The sequence below is a fragment of the Carlito syrichta genome, unplaced genomic scaffold (assembly GCF_000164805.1).
Source record: "Carlito syrichta isolate Samal-C Ts95f unplaced genomic scaffold, Tarsius_syrichta-2.0.1 Scaffold287880, whole genome shotgun sequence".
NCBI classification, from domain to species: Eukaryota; Metazoa; Chordata; class Mammalia; order Primates; family Tarsiidae; genus Carlito; species Carlito syrichta.
In genome coordinates, this window is record NW_007231976.1 from 176,623 (window position 1) to 181,337 (window position 4,715).

Genomic DNA, 4,715 nt, shown 5'->3' on the forward strand with positions numbered 1-4,715 from the left:
GCACACTCACGGCCACCATATTCTTGACCTGCTGGGCTCAGGTGATACTTCCACATCAGCCTTCCAAATAGCTGGAACTACAGGCACGTGTCACCATGCCTGACTAATTTTTAAAATGTAGAGATGAGGTCTCCCCAAGTTTCCCAGGCTGGTCTTGAACCTGTGAGCTCAGGCAATCCTCTCACCTCAGCCTCCCAAAGTGCTGGGATTATAGGTTAGCCATGGCGCCCAGCCTTATATTTACTTTTTTATAACTTAAGGAGCAACTACTGGATCTGCAGCAGTGGACAATAGGTTGCTGGGAGACATGACTCTAGAAACACGTGTTTTAAAAAGTAGAAGCTCCCAAATACATGGTTTTTGGGCAGGACTGGGGAACGGAGAGTCCTAGGCAGGATTCTGATGTCTGTGCTTCTGGTTTTTCAAGGTCTGCATTTCCTAAACCTGCCCAAGAGAAACTTCACTTCCAGAGATTGTATAATTTGAATATATTTAAGCCACTTAATTCCTTGTCTACTTTATAACATATAATAACAAGTAATTTCACCAAAAACTCTCAGGCTTTTCTAGGACAATTAAATTAGAAGCTAAGTAGTTTTTAATAAGGTTAAAAGCAACAGAAACAAAAATGGAAACAGTAACGCTTCTGTCCATTAATAGCCCTTCAGACAGTGACATCAGAACTCACAACTACTAAGGAAAAGCTCCAAATGAAGACCAAGTCCCCTGAATACTGCCATTTTTTGTACTGACCACATGGTGCTGAATTTAACCATTTACAACTGATGGAAAGTTCCTAAATTGTAGGGGCCTTGACTGACTCATCTGTTTTTTTATTTTTTTTTTTTGAGTTGGAGTCTCACTCTGTCACCCAGACTGGAGTGCAGTGGCCGCTCCCGGCCACCGCAGCCTCGACCTGCTGGGCTCTGGCGATCCTTCCGCCTCAGCCTTCCGAGTAGCCGGAATTACAGGCACGCGCTACGCCCAGCTGATTTTTTTATTTATTGTAGAGATGAGGTCTCGCTGCCCAGGCGGGTCTCGAACCCGCGGGCTCAGGCAATCCACTCACCTCAGCCTCCCAAAGGCGCGGGATTACAGGCTGAGCCACCGAGCCCGGCTGACTCATCTGTTTTTATGGTGACCATGTGACAAGGAGATAATTGGTTTATCTATCAGTTTGATTCTCCAGACCGCCTCCTTCTTCCTCCCCCAAGTACCAGGATACCAGAGCAAACCCCATCTGAGTACCATTCCCAGTTCCAAGCCATGATGAGTTCATGGAGGTTTATATTTTTATTATTTAAACTCAGCAAATAAAGTATTATCTTAGCTTCTTCAGATCACATCCTTCAACCTAGTCAGACTTTCAACTAAAAAAACCCATCTTTATGTATATAAATTTTTAAAGACGTGGGGTACAAAAGGATAAACATCTTACACTCAAATAATGAAATAAAATTCTTAAATACTTGGACAAATTGGAACTATATGGTTGCAAGGTTTTTAAAAAGAAAACAAAAGAAAAGCAGCTCAGGGAAGTGGACTGTTTTGCCCACAGTCCACAGGCTTGGAACCACTCTCCCTGTGAGAAGCAGCCCAGAAGGACTCACTCCCACTCCGGGAAGGAAAGCTAAACTGATGGGAATTTAATTCTGGAAATGTAATTCTCCACGGTGCCCTCCTCACAGCATCAAAATGCTCTGATCTCCAAGGTCTCAATTTGCACCAAGGACTACATTCTCACCTGAAGTAAGTAGTTTAAGATTCTGACCTGCAGCATCTTTTTTTCTGACCAGCAAATGTGTGGAGTCTGTTGGTGTGGAGTCCAGCACCAACTGATTGTCCAACAAGGAAGTTCTGTTACCACCCAGAGTAAGCCCAGGCCCCACAAGCTAATGGCTCAGTTCCACAACTCTGCCTTTACTGCAGATGAGCGCTGCAAACCCCAGGTGCCATCCATCTATGCTTCCGAGCAAATGGCTATAAAGCAGGGGTTCCAATAGACCCTCTTCAGGTCCAAAAATTTGATGGAACTACTCACAGAACTCAGGAAAACACTTTACTTGTGTTTGCTAGTTTATTGTACCAGACACAACTCAAATGGTCGAGTGAAGAGATGAGTAAGGCATGGGATAGGGGCAGGGGAGATGGGGCTGGCAGGTGATTTTGGCAAACAGCTGGGACTGAGGACACCCCATCCTTTGTGCTCTGCCAAAGTTGTTTACTGAAAAGAAGCCTCCCTTACATTACGAATTAGGTGATGTCCCCCTTTTCCCCTCAAAGCCAGACATACACACTGCAAATCCTTATTTTCTGCCTCAGAAACAATTAAATGTCGGAACAAAATGCCTGTAAACTAAACTGCTGAAGTGTTCCTCCTTCCCCCAGGCCCCTGAACTCTAACCCACCTCAGCCTGAGTCAACACAACCCCTTTTATGCTCCTCCTAATAACAGGCTGACATTAGGGTGAAACAGTCTCTGAACTGGAATCTGGTGTTGCCAACCTCTGTCCTGCTCTCTCTCTCCCACCATTTAAAAAAAATCTTGGTTTCTCCCCACTCTGCCCATTTCTGCCTAAACTTTGAGAGGTTTGCATGTCCCATAGCTGGCACAGTCACCCTACTGCAGTACTCCTTTATTATAAAGTTATTTTAACCCAAACTCAAATTTATTTTATTTGACAATGTCTATAAACTGCCTCAGGACAATAAAACTTGTACCTTCCAAAAAAGCACCGCACGCTTCATTTCCATCGCAACGCTGATCACAGCTTTCCAGGGTTCTGCAGCTTTTCTCACCATCACAGGCACCTCCCATGACGACTGTGAACAGATGGGCACACCTGCAGGGGAGGCCCTCCGGGAAGAAGTACCTGGGCCATCATGACCTCCTTTTACAGGATCAGGACTGACCACTGCTTGGAATCTCTGGGCCTACGTGTCTGCTTCCTGACTGAGGTGATTCACTTAGTTTCACATGAGAAAACACCCAATACAAAAGAACTCAAATTCACTGTTCACGTCTATGAAGCGCTGGGAAGCACTTCCATTTCATACTCCATCATAAAAAGCAAAAGCATATATAGCTTTCAGACAAGAAAAATGTAATTATTACTTCCATGATAACAAATCGTTTTGTAGACAATTAATCACATGTGAACACTTCTAGTAGTTTCCTTGTTTTGTCCCATAACATTTAGCGTTAAACTGATGCCCAGATAACAGAATATAAAGCATTTATCTACTGGCACAAATTCTTCACTCAGCAAAAAAAGAGGAACAGATGTTTTCATGAAAATAAGTAGTTCACCAATCTACCACACTTTCTGGTGGAAATGTACTGATTTTCCACAGCCATAATATGAGAAAATTTTCCTTGTTTCTTTTCCAGGTTCACTTTTCAAAGCAACACCTTGGGATTGTTTTATGAACTCACACTGTAATAGAACTGACCTCAGAATCACCAGAGTGTGCTTCAGGAATTTGTTCCTTTGAGTTGCTGAGTCCGGTTCTGTTGTATGAAAACTCTACTTCTATTTTCCTATGACAGATATTTGAGTAATTCCTGCTTATGACTATTATAAAGGGTTTATGCATATGCTTAAATGAATGCATTTTGTATTAAATTTAATTACTAGGATTTAAATGACTTTTCTTTGCATTTTTAGTGCTTGCTTTAGAGGCTAAAATATGCATCCTTAATGTACCATAATGTACTTGAAATTAATACTGTGTTATTTTAAATATTTAATACATAAAATCTGCTACAAAGCAGCTCCATTTACCTGATTCTATCCTCTGTGGTACTTTTATAAATTTTAAATCTACATATTATAAATACCATGATGCAGTAAATATTAAAATATTACAAATTTTGCTTTAAATAATCATAGATTTTAAAAATTAAGAAATAAAAGTGTTATAAATATTTAAAAATAGGTGTTTGGAAGTTACATATAGTGTTTCTTCTTTAAGTTGCATGCAGAATTTTTTGCATGCATCAGTATGTCTTACCAAAAGTAAGATTCCAGTGGATGCCTTCCATCATGAAAGGGTAGGCGAAGCACACTGTTTCTACAGGAATAGGCACTTACTCTGGATATTCATTGGTTTTCACTGCATGCAGTATTTCTGCCAAAACTGCCATCTGTGGACATGTTGAATTCCTTATTCACAATTATGTTATTTCAAAAAGCATTGCTTCTGGGCAAGAAACTCACTTCAGAGCCAAGGATGTGGGACAATGAACATGTGCTTCTGGAATTTATCATCTTACCATGGTCCCCTTATCATGAAGCAGCTGGATTCCTGCAAAAGTCAAGCTGTCTTTGGAAATAATAAGAAAGGTACACTGAAAGATAGGTTGCAATACCTTCAGGGCAGGAGAAAAGTTCTCCAGAAAGCAGTATATGCTCTAAATCAGCATTCAATATACGGTGCTGTTTTCTTGTAGTCAGGATTCACAAGTTCAGAAATCAGGAGATCACAATGAAAGTGGCACCAGTCACCACTACCTCTAGTGACTCACTAGCAAGATTCTTGGTTCTTCTCACAACTTTTTAGTCTGCTGGGCTAGAGTTCTAGGGTCAAGAGGAAGGAATAATTCCACCAGAGCACACAGCACTGATTCCATTGAACTGGACATTAAGAATGGCACTGGCCACATTGGGCTTCTCATGCCTCTGAGTCAATAAGCCAGGAAGGGAGTTATGGTG

General features: G+C 41.5%; 1 long non-coding RNA gene across 1 annotated transcript; it reads left to right on the forward strand.

Moving 5' to 3' along the window:
• The first annotated feature begins 1,317 nt into the window (after window positions 1-1,317).
• Window positions 1,318-3,887, forward strand: LOC110595207. Its single transcript, XR_002481666.1, has 2 exons — window positions 1,318-2,958; window positions 3,392-3,887. It is a non-coding gene; the product is annotated as an uncharacterized LOC110595207 (long non-coding RNA).
• The last annotated feature ends 828 nt before the right edge of the window (window positions 3,888-4,715 follow it).